Source organism: Tachysurus vachellii, chromosome 16, assembly GCF_030014155.1.
Source record: "Tachysurus vachellii isolate PV-2020 chromosome 16, HZAU_Pvac_v1, whole genome shotgun sequence".
Lineage (NCBI taxonomy): Eukaryota > Metazoa > Chordata > Actinopteri > Siluriformes > Bagridae > Tachysurus > Tachysurus vachellii.
Genome location: NC_083475.1, coordinates 5,766,188 through 5,789,518, shown reverse-complemented (window position 1 = coordinate 5,789,518; position 23,331 = coordinate 5,766,188). Strand labels below are relative to the sequence as shown.

Genomic DNA, 23,331 nt, shown 5'->3' with positions numbered 1-23,331 from the left:
TGGTAGGTTGATTGGCATCTCTGGAAAATTGTCCCTAGTGTGTGAGTGCGTGAGTGAATGAGAGTGTGTGTGTGCCCTGCGATGGGTTGGCACTCTGTCCAGGGTGTATCCTGCCTTGATGCCCGATGACGCCTGAGATAGGCACAGGCTCCCCGTGACCCGAGGTAGTTCGGATAAGCGGTAGAAGATGAATGAACTTTACACAACATAAATAATACAGCACTGTATTTATGTTTAATCATATACTCGAACCATCAAAACTATATAGCAGTTAGTTCTAGTTCATTAATTGGACAAGAAGTCACCAAAGGATTAATTAACCAAAGGACGAAGTGTTAAATGTGACTTGTTTCCTCTGGGCTTCACCAGATAAATGACTCGGGTGCCTATCCAGTCGGGATATAATACATCCAATGTCTTCAAACAGTTCCCGGTTCATTTTAGTTGTTGTATTTCCTAACCTGGCAATTTGACATTTATTGGAACTAAATTAAATATATAAACTTATGATAATAAAGTTAAAGTCTTTTTTTCAAAATTTACTTTAGAGTCTGTAGTTTGTTATGTTTGTCTGCCTTAAGAGCAGAGAGCCACTTCTTTACTGAGTCTCTTATTTTATTATCAGACAGATCCAGTTCTCTCAGGTGTGAGGGGTTTGATCTTAGAGCTGAAGTCAGAGCAGCACAGCCTTCATCTGATACACCACAATCCTACAACCTGTAAAAAGACACAATAACAAAAAAAATATATATTCTCAGATGAGCAGATATATGGCACCATCACACAAATCATTGGTGATAATCTAGGGATGCACTCGATTCTTGGTTTTAATGAGTCATTTAGTAGCCATCATTTCTGTCGCCTTTGTTTAATTGAAAAGAATGATTATCAAACAGTGAAGATGATCCTAAGGTAGTCCTTCATGTAAAAGAAATCTTTGAAATGCATTGCAAGTAGAGATGAGCCGGATACTCGGCTGAAACGAGTATCCGGTACAGATAAAGCACTTCTGCTGAGTACGAGTATTATACGAGTAATACGAGTCAATATCTGTGCTCGGATTGAATGAAAATCATCATTGGGTAGCTGATTGTGTCAGTGTTCTGTGATAGGCTAGTCACAGCACCCCTCCCCTACACACATACAGATGTATTGTGTTGCTGTGTCTCGCTCTGCTCACTCACAGTCACACACAGAACAGCTCTCTGTCTCTCCCTCAGTCACTCGGGTTCGCGGGTCTTTTACGTTAACGTTTAGGGTTTCTTCAGCTTTTTACTTCGGGTTGTAACGTTAATAATACGTACTTACTAACCAGTAGAGTTCTGGTAAACGTGGGTTCGTTCAGACGTGGTGCTTGCTTGGTAGAATGCGTCTCTTTGCGTCTTTGGTCATTGCGTCTCTGCCTGTCGAAGATTTTTTTCTTTTTTAAACCTTCAGCTGTCTCTAACCAGTAAACAGACACTGAGTGTCTGACACGTTTTTGCTGTATTTCATAAAATCATAAAGGTAGTAAGCTAGTGTTATAAATATTACAAATTAATTAATAAGCTACACACACACACACACACACCTGGTGTGGAAATAAAAAAATAAAAAAGAATCACACTGAACATTCATTCATTCATTCATTCATTCATCTTCTACCGCTTATCCGAACTACCTCGGGTCACGGGGAGCCTGTGTCATCGGGCGTCATCGGGCATCAAGACAGGATACACCCTGGACGGTGTGCCAACCCATCGCAGGGCACACACACACACTCTCATTCACTCACACAATCACACACTACGGACAATTTTCCAGAGATGCCAATCAACCTACCATGCATGTCTTTGGACCGGGGAAGGAAACCGGAGTACCCGGAGGAAACCCCCGAGGCACGGGGAGAACATGCAAACTCCACACACACAAGGCGGAGGCAGGAAACGAACCCCCAACCCTGGAGGTGTGAGGCGAACGTGCTAACCACTAAGCCACCGTGCCCCCCTCACACTGAACATAAAAAAAAAAAAAAAAAAAAAAATTAAAAGTTAAAAAAGAACGTTATGTTGTTCATTACATTTTACTTCATAATTGCACTGCATTGTTTTGTTTTCATTGTTGCAAAACTTAATAGTTCTGTAATATAGTTCGTTTGCTATCGTGATCAAAACCATTGATCTGAAGCTCAATCCTGATGCTGTCCTGTAAATATTTTTCTAATCCGCAATAAATATAACAATTTCTGATCAACCCATATCAATTGCATGCTTAAAATAACATACCGGTTAAAGCCCCGCTCATTTCAAGACAAGCCCCGCCTACTTCCGGGTTAGGCCCCATCCACTCCGAGTACAGATACAGATACAGATAATTCATATGGTTAACAGATACAGATACAGATAATGCTGTACTCGCTCATCCCTAATTGCAAGTCTCTCCAGGAAAACCCACAATTGAGGTCACTGTATGGTTTGAATATATATATATATATATATATATATATATATATATATATATATATATATATATATATATATATATATATATAATCGATATAATGCATGACCTCCTTGAAGGCGTGGCTCTATATACGAAATGAAATTGCTTTTTGGTCATCTCACACAAAACTTTATATCTGATTTATATAACTTTCAAGGATTTATTCTTTTGATTATGGATTTTTAGAACGTAAAAATTGCCCCACAAAGGTTATTTTGGAGAGTGCTGGTAATAGCATTGGTTTAAATTCCATCCAGACATTATGTCTTGTGAAAAATCTGCCACTTTTGTTAGGAGACATTGTTCCTCCAGGACACAAGAACTGGAGTTTGTTGCTTATGTTACTTCAAATAATTAACCTAGTGTTTTCACCTTGTCTCACTTCAGGCTTGACAGTGTATTTGAAGCACTTGATTGCTGACCACCACAAACTATTTAAGAACTTGTATCCACAAAAAAAATTGCTTCCCAAGCATCACTACATGATTCATTACCCCTCTTCTATAAGGAAAATTGGCCCCTTATTATATATGTGGTCAAGGAGATTTGAATCGAAAAATAAAATGTTCAAAGATTTCTTTAAAAATTTCAAAAACATAACCTTAAGTCCTTAGCTAAAGCTTAGCTTAGTCCTTAGCTTAGTTAGAAGTCCTTAGCTAAAAAGCATCAGATGGCCATTGCTTACCATTGGGGAAACCTTTACCCTCAAACATAATGAGTTTGGGCCAATTAAATCATTTTCCATAGAAGATGAGAATGCTCAACTGCTTGAAATGTTCCTATCGAAAGATGTTTTCTCAACCAGTTGGGTTAAAGTTGATGGTGTAGAATACAGAGCTGGACTTGTGGTGTGCAGTGCAATAGAAGATGAAATGCCAGTCTTCTGTCAAATAAGTGATGTACTTTTGGTTGACAATCACATTTATCTGTTGGCAAACAAACTATTCACAGAGAATTTTGATGAGCATCTTCATGCACTACGAAGTGATGAAAGGTGTATTATAAAAATGTCAGAGATTGAATTTTATAAGCGATTTGATATTCAAAGTTCATAGTTTTGTGGATGAAAGTTTGTATATCATACCTTCTTTTGTAATGTTTTAATTGAACTTTAAAAATGAAATAATGCTGTAAAAGTTAATGGAATTATTTTGTGCTGTAGTTTATTTAACATTATTTTGTAGATCTTTTAAGAAGGAAACTAATTTTAACCACCAAAAACATGCATCTCACAACAGTTTTTCGATATCCCTTTTAGTGTTATTTTAACACTTTTTTTGGAATCAGATTAGTAACTCCAGCTTAGTGTTTTTCTGTATCCCTTTTAGTGTTATTTTAACACTTTTTTGTAGTCAAATTAGGATCTCTGGCATAGTGTTAAATATTTAACTATTTAGAAAGTGTTAATTTAACTCCAGAGAGTGTGGAGCTACATAAACTCTGAAAAAGTGTTGAAATCAACACTGTGATTTAACACTGGACTTTTAACACCAGTTAATTTAACACTGGACTTTTTGCTGTGCAAGAAGCAGACGCAGTTTTGGTTTGCTGCAGCCGGCAAGTTAAAATTTTGATGTCATGAATACGAAGAGGACTCAATTAGACATTAAACATTTTATTTGAAAGTAACCTTCAACCCAGCATCTTTTTTGTTAAGGTTAGTTCAAACTTTCAAAATATTTTTGTTTGCTTGCAGAAATAAAATTTTGTTTACTCGGTAGCAGTTCATTGATTTCATAAATGCAACACAGTACAGTTTTTTCTATACTTTCCATAAAGGTAAAAAAAACGATATATGCAGTGTGATCTTCATTTTAGATGTAAAATGGGTTTTGTGGCTCCCTGTGTTTTTTTTTTCTATGGGAAACGGGTCCAAATGGCTTTTTGAGTGTTCAAGGTTGCTTCTTAACAGAAACAGGGAAAAGCAGAATGCAAAAGTTAAATGATTAGTCTTTTATTTTTTCAACATTTATGTACATTACTCACCCCTCAGAGGTTGTAATTTGTACCATCCATTAGAGCGGAGAGTTCCTTCTTTCCTGAGATTCCTATTTTATTGTTAGACAGATCCAGGTGTGAGGAGTTTGGTCTCAGAGCTGAAGTCAGAGCAGCACAACCTTCATCTGAGACACCACATTCACACAACCTGCAGAGAGACAATAACACTCTTCGTTCTCTTGGTCAAAGGAAAGTCCGAGGAGAACTGACTTTCATCTAAACGATGTCAACAGTCTAACACATACTGGATCTTTTGAAAGTTTTAGTAGCTTTTACATACTTCACACAGCTAAACAATGACAGCTCAAAAACAGTGAACAGATCTACCTAGAGAAGATCAGACAGTCCATAATCAGACCTAAGACATGGTTGGACTCTAATTAGATTCTAAGTAGTCTAATTAGAAATTATACTGTTGGTTCCCTAAGTATTTTTTTTTTTAAACACAGATGATGTGTCAATGGTTTATTTAATCATGACAAAAATAACTGTCTATTATTATGACTTCAGAGTTTTGAGCATTAATTATTTTATGATGTTGATTAATAATTATTATATAATAATTTGCCATATAAACATGATCTTACCTCAATATCTCCATTTTACAGTTAGGATTCTCCAGTACGGCAGAGAGAAACTTCATTCCTGAGTCTCCAATGTTATTGAAGGATAGATTCAGGTTTCTCAGGTGTGAGGGGTTTGATCTCAGAGCTGAAGTCAGAGCAGCACAACCTTCAGCTGATACACCACAATCCCACAACCTGCGACACAATGACACACTCTTTATCAAAATTTTTTTTAGATCTTTGGTTGAAGTCTTACTTTAAAGCTGATGTGTTTGAAAAAGAAACCTTCATTGACAGAATAAACACTATTATAGTATAATTAAAAAAAAAAGTCTGTGTCCCAGGTGCAGTTGTGATTTGTGATTAGTTGTTTGTGTACAATTTCTGACACTACAGTCACATTTTGCACTGTACCTTTTTATATATGTACATCTGACCCAAAAGACTCAAACAGTGACAAATCAACAGTGAGATGTGAAAATATTCTCACTCAGGACATGATGATGAACCTAAATCGTCTGCTCTGCTCCAGTTTCACTAGTTAATCGAATGTGTCTGAGGAGCAGGTCATGTGAATCTCAGAGATGATCTTACCACAGCATCTCCAGTTTACAGTGAGGATTCTCCAGAACAGCAGACAGACACTTCGCTCCTGAGTCTCCTATTTTATTACAGGACAGATTCAGTTCTCTCAGGTGTGAAGGATTCAATCTCAGAGCTGAGGTCAGAGCAGCACAGCCTTCATCTGATACACCACAATTACACAACCTGTAGACAGACACAATTTCACACTCATATTGTATGTCATGTTGTCTGCCCTCTCTTGTCAAGGGGCATCATTTGGAAGGGTGGGTTGGACTTTAATGGGCAAACAACAATGTTTTGTGTTTTTTTTGTGTTTGTATTGTTTTGATCTGTTAGTCAAAATTACTTTCTATCATAGGCAGCACATTTTATATATACTTTAAGTTACACACAACATTACAACAAAAAGCTGGTTGCACATCGTAAACATTCCAAGAGAAGATTCAAGGGAGAAGACAGATGAAATGATGCTTCATAAAGTTCACCTTGGCTAAACTTAGTTACAGCTTGTTAAGCTACAGTAGCTATCTGCCAGTCCGTCAGCAAGTTCAAGCATATGGTGCAGTAAACAACTTAAGTCTCTGTTTGATAGAGGCAATGTCAATGTCTTTGCAATGTTTCCTTTCACCCCTATCAAAAACTAACACTACTGTACACTGAGTGTTCAGATTGAACACCAAACTGATATTTATCAAAACACAGATCGTACATTGACCATTTCAAGCTCACCCACTCTACTTCCAACCCCCAATGCCCTATGACAGCAGTGTCCAATCTTTTCCACAAAAGGCCAGTGTGGGTGCAGGTTTGGTGGCTTCTGCTTGGATGGAATGAAAACCTGCACCCACACCGGCCCTTTCCGTATAAGATTGGACACCACTGCCCTATGACCTGGTGTATGACTGGTACCTTAATAAAATTTACAAAATAAAATGCAGATTCTTTTAAATAATTTTTACTAGCATACAGTATTTAAAGTATTTTAACAAAATATTTACTTGTTTTTAAATGACAGTTACCTTCAATCAAATGAGGATATCACATGACCTCATTACACCACTCATTTCTGGCTAGTGAATTTCATGAGCCAACTGTATGTGTTTAAATGAATAAGCTATTTGTCGATACATGAACTTAACATGAACTTAAAATGCTTAGGTTTATATTACGGAGAGTCATATAGTCTGCTCTTCGGTAAACTATATGACTCTCCAAGAGCTGATCTTACCTCAGTGCCACTATTTTACAGTGAGGATTTTCCAGTACAGAAGACAGACATTTCACTCCTGAGTCTCCTACATTATTACAGGACAGATTCAGATTTCTCAGATCTGAAGGGTTTGAACTCAGAGCTGAAGTCAAAGCAGCACAACCTTCATCTGAGACACCACAATCACGCAAACTGCAGAGAGACACAATGACACATTCATCAACAGATTGTATATATAAATTGCATGTTCAGTTTTGCACTTTGGTGATTGTTTGACTATGCCTTTATTGATTATGCCTTTTGATTTCTGTATTTTCAATCTGAAAAATACTAAGAGGAGTAGTAACTGTAAATCTGTACATTTTCATCAAAAACATCACACAAAGCCTTTTGTAACACAAAACAGAAGAAAGAAACGAAATCATTCATAGCTGTTTGATAATAAAAATTAAAATAATTGCATCACGGTGGCTTAGTGGTTAGCACGTTCGCCTCACACCTCCAGGGTTGGGTGTTCGATTCCCGACTCCGCCTTGTGTGTGTGGAGTTTGCATGTTCTCCCCGTGCCTCGGGGGTTTCCTCCGGGTACTCCGGTTTCCTCCCCCGGTCCAAAGACATGCATGGTTGGTTGATTGGCATCTCTGGAAAATTGTCCGTAGTGTGTGTGTGTGAGTGAATGAGAGTGTGTGTGTACCCTGCGATGGGTTGGCACTCCGTACAGGGTGTATCCTGCCTTGATGCCCGATGATGCCCGAGATAGGCACAGGCTCCCCGTGACCCGAGGTAGTTTGGATAAGCGGTAGAAAATGATAATTGCATCATGAATTGCCATTTTAGCTTGACCCAGCAAAAATTCAATAGGCTCTAATTTGTACTTAAAACCAAAGATTTTTTGTGAGAATGTTTAATCAAAACAATCAAATATACTCTTTAGTACAATAAACAAAAAAATGTCTTTTTCATTTCAGAAAAGCATGAAATGCTTTCATTTATATTGTCATCTATAATATATATCGCCCCAAGGCTGTGTTCTTTCTCCTCTGCTTTTCTCCCTATATACCAACAAAAATATGAATATGCTTTCGTGTACACCTTGTAAATACACAATTTTTGTGTACTAGTTTTGTTTATTCTGTTTGTTATCGTGTTTGGTTAGATAGGGACATGTAGAAAGACATGTATTTTCTTTTCTTTACTTTGTGACAGGTTAACTGAGTTGTATTTATGTTGAGTTAGAGGGATTTCAGTCAGGACCACTTGAGTCAAAATAAAGACAATTCTTTGACATATTTAAATTTTTTATTTGCAAGCTTATCAAATTTACATTTGGCGGTATGGCTCTGTTCTGAATTCCCCATCCTTTTCATGAGTTCCATGAAAGCTAATCAGGGAACAGCAGCAGCTTCGTGGGGGGATAATCTCCCATTTAACTGGGAAAGCAGCAAGACAAAATCCCCCATTTAGAACAGAGCCTGCATCAGTGACAACAGAATGACACTGATTAAGTTAAACACAAAGTTTCAAGGAGGAGCTAGTGGAGGTGGGTTGCAGCAATGCAGAGGAAACAGCCAAGCAGACAGACTGAAAAAAGCATTTAAATAGGGCGCCCTTTCAAACAGGGCGCCCTATTTAAATGCTTTTTCTTCAGTAATAAAGCTATGCTTTTTAATAATGAACTGCTTTTGTAACAAATATCTGTTCATAGTAGCTAGATGGAGATGGATTAAACATTCACTGGCAGAACAAACACTATTTCAGAAAAAAAACCCACAAAATTATTCATGCTGTAGTTTAAAGCTGCACACCTACACACATTTCTTTAATTGCTGGCCTTTTAAGTTCAGAGGCATTAAATTCTTATTTTCTGAGATCATGTCATTTCACTGCTGCTTTAAAATCCTGCAGCACACACATTAAATTCAGACATATCAAAACCTCTGCTTTAGTCTCACTATTAGAGAAAGTGTCTTATTGATGAGTAGGTCGTGACTTTTAAAGAGGAAAGATCTTACCTCAGTTTCTCCAGTTTACAGTCAGGATTCTCCAGTATAGCAGAGAGACTCTTTACTCCTGAGTCTTGTAAATAGATATAGGCAACTTTCAGTTCTCTCAAGTGTGAAGGGTTTGATCTCAGAGATGGGGTCAGAGCAGCACAGACTTTATCTGATACACCATAATCATACAACCTGTGGAGAGAGACAAAGAAACAACAGACATTTTTTCTTCTTTTGTCCAGTCATAAGATACACTGCTCAAAAAAATAAAGGTAACACTTAAGCAACACATGCTAGATCTGAATGAATGATGAATGAAATAGTCTTATTAAATACTTTGTTCTTTACATAGTTGAATGTGCTGACAACAAAATCACACAAAAATTATCAATGAAAATCAAATTTATTAACCCATGGAGGTCTGGATTTGGAGTCAGTCTCAAAATTGAAGTGGAAAAACACACTACAGGCTGATCCAACTTTGATGTAATGTCCTTAAAACAAATCAAAATGAGGCTCAGTAGTCTGTGTGGCCTCCACGTGCCTGTATGACCTCCCTACAACGCGTGGGCATGCTCCTGATGAGGTGGCAGATGGTCTCCTGAGGGATCTCCTCCCAGACCTGGACTAAAGCATCCGCCAACTCCTGGACAGTCTGTGGTGCAACGTGGCATTGGTGGATGTAGCGAGACATGATGTCCCAGATGTGCTCAATTGGATTCAGGTCTGGGGAACGGGCGGGCCAGTCCATAGCATCAATGCCTTCGTCTTGCAGGAAGTGCTGACAGACTCCAGCCACATGAGGCCTAGCATTGTCCTGCATTAGGTGGAACCCAGGGCCAACCGCATCTCAGTACCTAATGGCAGTCAGGCTACCTCTCTGCAGCCCTCCAAAGAACTGCCACCCCACACCATTACTGACCCACTGCCAAACCGGTCATGCTGGAGGATGTTGCAGGCAGCAGAACATTCTCCACGGCGTCTCCAGACTCTGTCACGTCTGTCACATGTGCTCAGTGTGAACCTGCTTTCATCTGTGAAGAGCACAGGGTGCCAGTGGCGAATTTGCCAATCTTGGTGTTCTCTGTCAAATGCCAAACGTCCTGCCCGGTGTTGGGCTGTAAGCACAACCCCAACCTGTGGACGTCGGGCCCTCATACCACCCTCATGGAGTCTGTTTCTGACAGTTTGAGCAGACACATGCACATTTGTGGCCTACATTTCTGGCAGTGCTCCTACTGTTCCTCCTTGCACAAAGGCAGAGGTTGCTGGGTTGCTGCTGCTGGGTTGTTGACCTCCTACGGCCACCTCCACGTCTCCTGATGTACTGGCCTGTCTCCTGGTAGTGCCTCCATGATCTGGACACTACGCTGACAGACACAGCAAATCTTCTTGCCACAGCTCACATTGATGTGCCATCCTGGATGAGCTGCACTACCTGAGCCACTTGTGTGGGTTGTAGATTCCGTCTCATGCTACCACTAGAGTGAAAGCACCACCAGCATTCAAAAGTGACCAAAACTTCATCCAGAAAGCATAGGAACTGAGAAGTAGTCTGTGGTCACCACCTGCAGAACCACTCCATTAATGGGGGTGTCTTTCTAATTGCCTATAATTTCTACCTGTTGTCTATTCCATTTGCACAACAACATGTGAAATTGATTGTCAATCAGTGTTGCTTCCTAAGTGGGCAGTTGTGTAAATGACTTGGAATTACACTGTGTTGTTTAAGTGTTCCCTTTATTTTTTTGAGCAGTGTATATATACAGTATAGACAGGCATTGGTCTGGGCAACAGCAGTCGGGGACAATAATCCACAGGTGAGCATCTCCTTCACCCACTTTTCTCAGCTCATGAGTGAGTGACTTGGCTGCAGACCATGCTGTAAAATTCTGGACACTAGCAGCACAGAGCAGTTATAATAATATAGCACTACAAGTGATTTTTTTGTGAACTTAATCCCAGGTTACAGGCAGAGGTGGCTGGTAAGAAGAAGAGCCAAACATTGTCACAGTATATCACCATGGTCATCAGACTGGATAATCTCGTTAATCAGCACACAAATCACTCACCCAACCACCCTCCACCCACAAGGAGCTTCTCGAGGTTTACTTCTCCAGCCTAGTGGAATCAATGCTGTTGGGAAAAACATGGGAACACTAACAATTCCTTTGAGTAAGCCTAGGCTTCCTTTGCAGACAACTGGTGCATCACCATGTGTCCTGCAGAGAAACCTGTGCAAAAGGTTATGGGAATGTGCTTATACTTCATACTTCAGATTATGTTCATCAGATTTGTATGACATGTTGTTGTTCTCTTTGTTATCAGAGAACACATTTCTCACTGCAAGGCCCTGAACACCAGCCAGCAGCATAAGACTCTTGTGTCAGAGGGCATACTGAACACACCACTCACCGGGTTATCAGCAGAGGTGTGCATGTCTCTGAGGAAAAAGAACCCACAGAAGGCAGCCAGCCAAGATAACATCCCATGGTGGGCATTCAGGATTCGATGGAACATGCTGACTTCACATCTATAATATGTCACATATCTGTAATATGTTCACATCTATAATGTGTCCCTCGCCCACCACCATCATACCTTTCCCGAAGAAGACTTACCCCAATCGTGATGAAGTGTTGTGAATGGATAGTCATGTCCCACATAAAATTGAACATTACAACCACCTTGGATCCACTTCAGTTTGCAAAACCGGTCCACTGAAAATGCTGTCACTGCTGCCACCAACACAGTCCTCACACACGTGGAGGGTAAGGTGTGAGAATGCTATTCATTGACTACAGCTTGGCATTCAACACTGTAATTCCACACAGGCTCTCTAAAAAGCTCCTCACCCTTGGACTGACAGACAGACCCCAGTTAGTCAGAGTAGGAAACCGGACATCAGGCAACAGAACTGTGAGCACAGGGACCCACCACGGATGTGTCCTGAGGCCACTGCTGTACACCCCCTTCACCTATGACTGCATGGCCTCCCAAACCAACACCAAGATAATAAAGTTTGCGTACAGTATGATACCACAGTCATAGGACTCATTACCCAGCAGGTCTGATGTCAGAAAAATAATCTCTCCTTAAATGCAGATAAAACTAATGAGATGATTATTGATCCTAGAAGAAGGAGGAAAGAGCAGCACACCCCATTCTACATCGATGAAACTGAGGTAGAAAGGGTGAAAACCCTCAAATTCCTCGGAACCTACATCAGTGAGGACTTCACCTGGTATCACAATACTCATCAGCTCCTGAGAAGATCCCAGCAGTGACTTTACTTCTTAAGAAGGTTGAGGAAAAATGACATATCAACTGAGATCCTGAGCAACTCCTACAGAAAGTGTGATCACCAGCACAGCGGAGAATCAGGCTCAGCAGCTAGAGGCAGGTAAAGGTAGGAACGTTTGAACAATGGAATTAAACATGCTGTCTCCCTCTGCTGTTTTTTTCCAGATTCATACAGATTAATGACTCTTCTGCTGCCTACTGAGCCTGTGCCATGCTCCAGGTAAAAGCCCCTTTCTCTCTTCATCACTGCTGGCTGGACTCTCAGACCCACACCGATCTGGAAGCTTTTCCAATTGAGGCCTGTCTCTTACTTCTAGAGCTTCCAAAGTCTACTGAACCTCCTTTATTTCAGGTTGCACAATCAATCAATTTAAACTGTGTTTCCTTTAATTAGTAACCCTGTCTCTGTGCTGTTCTTCCATGTTCCACTTCCCACAGGGCCCTACAAATATTACTCAATGCAGCTTCTTAAAGCAGCAGCTCCTAGAGTGAGAACTGATGTTTGTGAATAAACCAGTGTTTTGGGTTTACCAGATATCCAAATGGGTGGGCCCAATTCACCACTGCTGTTCTTATTTAGAATTAATGATATTTAGTATACAAAAGTTTTTGTGGTGTAAAAGTATAGCTAGCTTTAAAAGTATTTAATGTATCTTTTTATCTTTATTTTTAATAGAAATGTATCAAAAATATTTATTTATTGAATTAATAAATAATTCTGGAGAGAAATCATCATCATTTATTGATGAATGATGGCCTGTTGAACTGAAACAGAAAATTTATTTGAAAAGCAACACTGTATCCAACTGCTGTGAGTTAATATGACTCTGAGAGATGATCTTACCTCACTTTCTCCAAGTTATAGTGAAGATTCTCCAGTATAGCAGAGAGGCAATTTACTCCTGAGTCTCTTAGATCAATCCCATTCAGATCTAGTGTTTTCACAGTCAGATGCATTTCTGTCAGACTTGAGGATTCGAGCGCTGAGACCAGAGCTGACCAACCTTTCACTCCAAGTGAATCACACGTGATACTAAAAGCAATAAAATAATTAGAGTTGCAAAATTCTGGGAATTTTCAAGACTGGAAACTATATATAAACTGAAAGACTATATGGGAATTAACTGGAATATATGGGAATTAACGGGAATATATGGGAATTAACCGGAATATATGGGTATTAACGGGAATATATGGAAATAAACTGGGAATTTAAAAAAATGCAGAGTTGCAAATAACAAGGAACTTAAATGTGCTTAAATTGCAGCATAAGTTTGTTTAAAACAATAAGATTTAATGCAATTTAAGTTGAATTTGTACCCTGCGTTCCTCGGTCACTTGCACACAGCACACTGCTTACTGGAGGGCCATTGAGGCCAAACCTACGGTGGCCGGGAAGTGCAAAACACATTAACAAACCTGAAAACAAATTAACAAATCCCAAAACACATTAACAAGTCCGAAAACAAATTAACAAATCCCAAAACAAATGAACAAATCCCAAAACACATTAACAAATCCCAAAACAAATTAACAAATCCGAAAACAAATTAACAAATCCCAAAACACATTAACAAATCCGAAAACAAATTAACAAATCCCAAAACACATTAACAAATCCGAAAACAATGTGTTAATGTGTTTTTTGATTTGTTAATTTGTTTTGGGATTTGTTAATGTGTTTTGGGATTTGGTAATTTGTTTTCGATTTGTTAATGTGTTTTCGGATTTGTTAATTTGTTTTCTAATTTGTTAATGTGTTTTGGGATTTGTTAATTTGTTTTCGGATTTGTTAATGTGTTTTCGGATTTGTTAATGTGTTTTGCACTTCCCGGCCACCGTACAAACCCCCTGCATGTACTTGCATTCTTCCATGACATGCACAGTAACACTTTTAGGGTCATTTAACTAGTTGCTTATTAGCATGAAAATTAATAGAATATTGGCTATTTATTAGTACTTATTAAGCACATAATGCCTTATTCTGCAAAATCTTATTCTACATTCTTAATTGTACCAATACCTAAACTTAATAACTACCTTACTAATTAGAATAGATTACATCAATCATAGGTAAATAGGTTTATTACAATTATTAAGTTTATTATGTTTATTACAAGCATAATAATGTTTATTATGTTTTTGTGTTACTCAGTGAAAGAATCAATTAAAGTTCTACTGACAATTAAATCAGTCAAGACGTCATTTATAAAATTTGTATTACCTTGCATGCATGTCTGCTTATGACCAAACAAAATGTTTATTTATTTTTGTATATGATATAGTTTATAGAAATTTCCCTATATTTCCAAATAATTCCCATAAATTCCCATAAATTCCTGTAAATTCCCGGATTAAGTTCCCGTGGAAAGTTTCCGGAAATTTACCGGAAATTTACTGGAAACTTTCGGCCCCTTTGCAACCCTAAAAATAATACATAATGAACTAACACTAGTGTATATTATAAAAAGACACTTCACTGTACATTCTTATTTTAATAAATGCTAAAAGTGTAAGCATCAGTTAGCAATATACTTGGTGTGAAACTGGATGCAATCCTGTCCCTGACAATGAATACAACAGTACATATCTTGCAGGTTATAATCATATCCAAGTGACTAATGAATTTTCAGAGCAAAATAATATAGTTTCATTTACCTTAGATTTTCCCTGGGGTGGATATGGCATTGTTGCCATGTTATTGTTATTTTTAGATACTATTTAGATTTCCTTACTATTTAGATATTTTTTAGATATGATTTATTTTATATACTGTAGTTGACTGAGTGATGACTGAATGGTTTTCCTTAATTCCAGTTAATCATTAACTGAAAAATCCATAAAACAATAAGGCCCTTAGGTTAGGTATTTTATTACAATATACAGTGGGGTCCCTTACTAGTGAAAATGCTCCTATTTTAATTTTCTTTTATAATTTAATACAACAATTTCCATTAGAAATAATATTAGAGAATATAAATATATTATGGCTGGATATTGCAGTAGTAATCAAGTATCATTTTCAAGTAATCTTAATACAGCATTTGACATCCTTATCCAGAACAATTTGCATTTATCTCATTTATACAACTAAGTAGTCATGGGGTAATGGGCTTGCCCAAGGGCCCAACAGTGGCAACTTAGTGGACAGCCTTCCTATCAGTGGTCCAGTGGCTTAACCACTTTCAGTTTGCACAACAATGTTTTTGCTTCTTGAACACTGTTGGGTGTTCCTTATAGACTTTTGCCTTCTGATCACAAAAATCACATCCAAATTTTGCCCATAACATACCATATCATTGAAATCTTCAGTTTTGTCAAGTTTTTTCTTGTATTTGTGCCCAAAATTGTTTGTTTCTGTAAGAGAACTATGTACAATGTTTTGTAGTCTGGGCATGCAGTCTGGGCATGTCCAGGCATGAAATGAGGCCGGGTTGGAAGCTGTTCTGTGAAGGTATGATGCCCGGGAATGCCTGGGCAGGCCGGAGCCAGCTTGACACTGTCTCAGCAGGCTATAAAAGTGACTCGCATACACAGATGCTTATTGGATTAATATAGAACTTATAATGTGTACATACTGTATTGTTTTAGAATATAGTATTGCCTCAGTAGACCTGTTACAAGTAAGTTAGATGTTATAGACGTTTTACAGAACGATTAGTGTCAGTCAATATGTCTTGTCAATGTTGTAACAGGTGCTATATTTGTGGCGAGTATACACCTATTCATCAGAGATGCTCAATGACTGCTCTTGTGAAGAAAGCATATCATCTGTACTTCAACTTGGTGATCAAGACAAGGAATGGGTGTCTTGCATTTGTTGGGTGACATGTGCTGTCTGTCTGAGAGCTCGGATCAAAGGCACTCGAACGGCAAAGTATGGTGAGAGTCTGGTTTCTCTGGCAAAAACAAGAAGTCAATTGAATACACTAATAGCTAAGATTTTCTTCCTTGCAAATCTCAGTGTTGTCAGTGACAAACAGAGTTTCACCAGGACATTGCTACAATTGAAAATGAAATCAGGGCAACAGGAATCGGTCAGTGCTTGCTGACTACTGTTGGACACTGCAATGTGATGCATCGGACACTTAATACAAATGAAAATCAGGAGCAGAACACTTTTAATTATGTTGAACTATAGCATATCAGAGACATAAACGTGACATTTACTGTCTATTTCTCTACATGATTCAGCAAAACCAAAACTATATTTGTGCATACCCAACAGGTACTTGTCACCTGTCATCAGCAAAAACTTTTCAGAGAGCAAAAAATTGTTGTGAAGTGTGTGATCATTTTATTTCTTCCCTGTGCCTGTGATTTCATCCTGGGCATATGCATCCCCTTGTAATCTGTGTGTGTGTGTGTGTGTGTGTGTGTGTGTGTGTGTGTGTGTGTGTGTGTGTGTGTGTGTGTGTGTGTGTGTGTGTGTGTGTGCAAAATCCTTTGTACTTACATTGCTTTTCTGGATGCTGCAATCACAGGCATCACCTTCAGAAGAACAGCATCTGTTATCTTATCTGTACAGGTATATTTACTCAGGTCAAACTCTTCCAGCTCCTGTGCTGATGTCAGTAACACAAACACCAGAGCAGACCACTGTGAAGAAGAGAGTTCAATTTGTTTTCCAGATTTCAGGTAGCGTTGGATTTCCTCCACTAAAGAATTATTACCCAGTTCATTTAGACAGTGGAACAGATTGATGGATTTCTCTGTAGGAAGATCTTCACTGATCTTCTTTTTAATGTACTGAACTGTTTCCTCTGTGCTTGTGGAGCTACATCCTTGCTGTGTCACTAAAACATGTATGAGTTTCTGATTGGACTCCAGTGAGAGACCCAGAAGAAAGCGAAGGAAAAGATCAAGTTGTCCAGTCTGACTTTCTAAAGCTTGATCTACAGCACTCTTGTGTAAATGTGAGATTGTATTTTCTTTTATCTCTTGTTCAGAGACCTGATTTTGTTTAAGAACATTCCTCTTTTCCATCATGAATGTCAGGTGCACATACAGAGCTGCGAGGTGCTCCTGAATGCTCAGATGAACAAAGCAGTAAACTTTACTCTGGTGAAGCCCAAACTCTTCTCTGAAGATCTGTGTACACACACCTGAGTACACTGCTGCTTCTCTCACATCAATGCCACACTCTCTCATTTCTTCCTCATAGAAGATCAGGTTCCCTTTCATCAGCTGCTGAAAAGCCAGTTGTCCCAGTTTAAGAAGCATTTTATTACTACTGTCCTTCTTCTTTGAATATTTTTCTCTTATGATGTTTGTCTGAATAATGAGGAAGTGTGTGTACATTTGAGTCAGAGTTTTGGGGATCTCTCCACTGTCTGCTTCACCCAACATTCTCTCTAGAACAGTGGCTGAAATCCAGCAGAAGACTGGGATGTGGCACATGATGTAGAGGCTTCTTAATGACTTCAGGTGTGTGATAATGTTATTGGCCAGGCTCTGATCACTGATACTCTTTCCGATGTACTCTTCCTTCTGTGGGTCACTGAACCCTCGCACCTCTGTGACACGATGCACATAGTCAGAGGGGATTTGATCAGCTGCTGCTGGTCGGGAGGTGATCCAGATGAGGGCAGAGGGAAGCAGATTCCCTCTGATCAGGTTTATCAGCAGCACCTGCACTGATGCTGATTCAGTTACATCACACACTTTAACTGTGTTCTGGAAATCTAGAGGAAAACAGCACTCGTCCAACCCATCAAAAATGAACAGAACCTTTTCCACACTGAACCTTTCTGTTCCTTTTGTTTCCTTAAAAAAGTCATGAAGGAGTTTCATCAGACTCAGTTTCTGGCCCTTCATCAAGTTCAGCTCTCTGAAAGGAAGTGGAAATATGAAGGGAATGTCCTGATTTGCTTCCCCTTCAGCCCAGTCCAGAATGAACTTCTGCACAGAGACTGTTTTTCCGATGCCAGAGACTCCCTTTGTCAGCACAGTTCTGATGGATTCATCCTGTTCAGATAAAGGCTTAAAGATGTCATTGCATTTGATTGTTGTTTCCTCTGTTGTTGTTCTCCTGGATGCTGCCTCAATCTGTCTCACCTCATGTTCATTATTAACTTCTCCACTGTCTCCCTCTGTGATGTAGAGCTCTGTGTAGATCTCACTCAGGAGTGTTTGGGTCTATTATGACTCCAATCAACCACTGAAACTTCTTCATTAGATATAATTTGAACTTTTTCTGGAATTCATTTACAGCCACAGATTCTGGGCCATGCCTATGATATGGTGAGAGTAGAAAGAAGTGGTAAGACAAGGGGTCTCTATTATTATTAACTGGTTACCACAGATAGTTCTTTATGATGTTCTCACTGTGTTTGCCTTATTCTACTGTGTGTTTTCTATAACCTAATCACTCTGTTGTTAATACTAGTAGAGAGATTTATAATTCCAGCCTGTCAGTGTCACAGTCATGCTGTTGGATTTTATCTTACCCTGTATCAGTGATGTTGTTTTCTATTATAACGCTTGCCTTCTGTTCAACACTGTGAATAAAAGTTGTAGTTAATAAAGATGTTAACTTTCATCACTAAAACATTTTAAAGAAATGTTGCCAAATGGCAAAAAAAAAAAAAAAAAAAAAAATCCCCATCAGCAGGATATTATTACTGTTTATGTTAGCTAATTCACCTGTTGGCATGTTTTTGGGAAGTGGGAAAAACTGAGATTCAAAAGGAAACCTACATGGACAAGGGGAGAATATATGAAACTGCATAGACAGCTACAGGGGACCCTGCTTTGAGGTGGCAACATATATTTGATCAAAATATCAATTACAGTATTTAATAAACATTGCTGTCTAGGAAATGAGGATCTGTACTATTGCTAATGATTAAAGTATTACGTACAATATAATGGCAATTCCATGATTTTTGATAAACAGTCATTGCCTGTATCCATATCTTACACATTTTGTAACTCAGACAGGAATTATCCCACCAAATATTCTGCAAACACAGCCATCTTCTGTTGGCTTAGAAATGGGTCTGGTTTGATAATACATACGACATTTAAGTTCTGTTTCTGCATTTAAAATTCACTAAAGTCCCACTTTATGTTTTTTTTTCACCATGATATCACACCACATAGTGCTGTTATAGTGCTGTTTTCCATTATTTTTTCTTTTTTCATTAGTGTCACTCACTCAGGGGTTTGGATTGCTCAATCACAGTAGAGATTAATGGCAAAGTAATATAATAATGTGATGCATCCTTGGAATAGTCTAAAGTTCAGGGGAAAACAGGAAACTGACATAAAATTAGTAGTAATGATAAAATAATAAAATAAAAAAGATCTGTGCACCAGAATACTACATACCATGATAAATAATATATTAAATTCTAAGTTTATGCTAGAATTTAGAAAGTGTGACTAACAATGAGATGTTACCTGTGCAGTGGGGAAGGCTCTCCATCTTTGAATAAAAGCGGAGCATTCATAGACCTATCACTCTTCATGGAGATACAGCTGGGTGCTGGTGATTCTGATCTTTTTTCCTGGCGATTACTGCACAACGTTATAGAGAGACCAATACTGATTTACATAAACTGATTTTACAGTTTTAAATATACTTGTTAATGTGATAAGGACTAATTTTACTTTACAATGATCAGAATCTAACATTAAATAAATAAAGTTTTTAATGTGTTATGTACAGGTTATTTTTTTCATACATATTCAATAAATCATTTAGAAATGAATATTTCATGACTAAAATACTAAGACATGGAAGATTACCAGTTTTTTGAAAGCAGGGACATGTCTGTGTCAAGATCAGGAGTCTCCATCATTAAGTATTAGTAAATTATGCACAAACTCACAGTCACGTCTCCTGCTGGAATGGATTACACTTCTAAAAAACACAAAAACAAGTTTCAGTTAAACTTTCCTATTTTTTTCCTAAAACAAAATGTTGCCGCTTTAGTAAAAAATCCTGTCTTTACACTATTGAGTACCAGCCTGTACATTATGACTGACCTTTTAAATTCTCATCACCATCATCTTTCATCTACAGTATTTAATTAGTTTATATGACAAAATGCAACTTTATGATGTTATTTATTTACTCTGCAGTGATAGCATTGTCGAAACTGAAGAAGTTATAATGTACCAGTTCTGCCATAAGACAAAGACTTTAGAATAACTTCATCATCTGGTAAATGGTTTGGTAAAAATAGGGTACATGAGGAAGTAAATTTATAATAATAATGTTGTATGTTTACACTGTTAGTTTACATTTTCTGTCAGTTTTGGCTTTCATGATTAGGCTAAAAATGCTTGCTCATATCATTAGTTGCATTTTAATCTGAGAGATGACAGAGGTATAACTGTTTAAGTAGTGAATTGGTATTGACTATTCCCTGAATAAGAGTGTCTAAGCGAGTTTAGAGTAGCCATGTAGAAAATGTGAGTATGCAATTATTACACAGCAGAGCAAACTGTTCCTCCAAGCTAGGAAAAGGGATCAGATCATTTAATAGGTTAGAGAAATCTGCAACAATTTGTGCATTCTAGATGCTACAAAATGTATTAAAAATGCATCAGAGCTTGTATTTACATTTTTCACTTACAGCATTTGTCAGACACGCTTACCAAAAACATACAGAAGTGAACAAATCCAATCTCATTGAAATATAAATGCTACATACTGTACAGTCAACAAACTTTTACTGAATTGTATTCAAGCAATCCACATATGCATATCTTAAATATATTGCATAGAGTCTACAAATTTCTCTTTCAGTTACATGGAAAATAAACAAATAAATATATATACATAAAACAGAAGTGCTTGAAAGATAACTTAAACTAGATAACACAGTATTGCATTCTGTGCAACTGTGAAGTTCTTACCAATGCTCATTCTTATTAAGTTAGAATTATATACTTATACTAATATACTTAATTATAGCAGTACAAGAAGGTAAACTTCAACAAAAAATTAAAAGTATTGTAATCAAAAGAAGTGTAGTATTTTAAATAGTCAGTTTTCAGTTCTGGATGGCTAACACAAAGTTTTGGGATTGTTAATAAATAAAGTTTGCCTGAGTGCTGCATAAGTATCCTGAGTACCTCATACAATAATACAAGGGTTAAGGGCCTTGTGCCAAGTGCCCACATGCCACACTTGGCAGTGCTGGAGCTTGTACCACAATCTTCCAATCAACAAGACAGAGCATTAAACACTTAAGCTACTGCTGCTCTGGTAACTTTTTATTTGATTTTATAGCAATCAAAAGCAGCAAAAGCAACTTAAAACTGTAAAAGCATCAAGGGGCTGCTCCTGTGTCTGACACAATACTTCACCATAAAATATAACTAATGAACAAAATCCCACATTCATGTGTTCACAAGTTTGTTGTTATTGGCCAAGATTGAGTTCTGTTATAACATTTTCTCATCCATAAAGTCATTGTCATAAAGTTTTCACTTGCCTTCCCCAAGAATTACAGCATTCCAGTTCTGCTGACTGATTTCACTCCATAAAACTCTTGTTTACAGTCTATAGACATTTACAGTGAACCTGTTTTACAGGTAAGGCTGTACCTGAACCTCACAAGACTAAGATTTCTTACAGCTAATTTTACAGTTTTATATACAATATATCTGGATTCTTCTTATATAAAGTCATTTATAATAACAAAATATCTCACCTTTAGTCAACAGTCCTTGTTGTGTGATATTAATATCACAGTTTCTGCCTTAAAGATGCTTAACTTTTCATACCGCTTCACAAAATACAGTCAGTGCTGAGGGAGAAATACTTTCACTTTTGATTCTTTACAGATGGAGGTGGCACCAGAGAATTATGAATTCAGGTGCTGAGGGCACACCAGTTTATTTACAGGTGGAGCTGAGCCATTACAAATAATATTTGTAACAGGGCTTACTTTTTTAATCTTTTTTTTTTTTTTCATTTTATGAAATTAAAGAAGCACTCAGATTACAAAATGAAATGATTTTGCATAGATTAATTGAACGCTTTAGAATTTCAGTCATAACAAAGCACCTACAGTATAGCACTGGGGTTATATTTACCAGATACTACTTAATAATAGTTACCAATTACTATTAAATTGAATTTACTATAACATAATTAAACAATCTTCTAACAATTTTGCATATATACATGAAAACACCTATAACACCAGGTAGTTACCAAATAACACCACTTATGATTTGAAGTCTCAGGGCAATGCCATGGTTGTTGTGGTTGATGGCAAATTTTCCAATGATGCATTCAGCATCCAGTGCCTTCACTCTTTGAGTATTTATTCGAGTATAAGTTCAAACATTCAGCATTTGAACCGTTCTGTACCTCAGGCTGAGATATGTTTATATTCTCACCGTATATTTCCCTACATACACTGCCAGCTTATACAACTGGAATTGAATATAAAAACATGTACATAGTAGCAAGCACAGAATCAAGAAACCAGTAAGGGTGATTGTGATAATTATTATTGCAATATGTTACCATACCATAGCCAGGATTTAAGACATAATGTTGGGTTTTCATCTTCTCTGTCCATTCTCATACATCACTATTTACATTTACAGCATTTGGCAGATGCCCTTATCCAGAGCGACATACGTAAGTGCTTAAATCTCTAACATTGACTACATTAATGCTGGCTCACTAGGTTACATACTTAAGATACCATGAGTTTAAAACATTTGTTCAAAGTTACAACAAAAAAGTGTCAAAGGTTGTGAAGTGCTAGTTGAAGTGTTTCCTGAATAAGCTTGAAAATAGCCAGTCACTCAGCTGTCCGGACCTCTAGGGGAAGTTCTTTCCACCACCTTGGTGCCAGAACAGAGAAGAGTCTTATAGTAAACTTGCTGGTAAGTTTGTGCTGGTAGATCGGAGGGTGCGGGGTGCAGTGCGAGGAGTGATGAGGGCTTTGAGGTAAGAGGGTGCTGGTCCATTTTTGGCTTTGTAGGCCAGCATCAGTGTTTTGAATCTGATGCGTGCAGCTACCGGAAGCCAGTGGAGGGATCGCAGCAGCAAGGTGGTATGCGAGAACTTTGGCAGGTTGAAAACAAGCCGGGCAGCTGCATTTTGGATCATTTGCAGAGGACGGATTGTGTTCATAGGTAGACCTGCCAGCAGTACATTGCAGTAGTCCAGTCTAGAAATGACAAGAGACTGAACAAGTACCTGAGCAGCCCGTGTGGA

General features: G+C 38.0%; 1 pseudogene; it reads right to left on the bottom strand.

Annotated features, from left to right (window-relative positions):
• Positions 1-212: 212 nt before the first annotated feature.
• On the bottom strand, positions 213-21,909 carry LOC132858831 (NLR family CARD domain-containing protein 3-like; annotated as a pseudogene).
• Between the last annotated feature and the right edge of the window lie 1,422 nt (positions 21,910-23,331).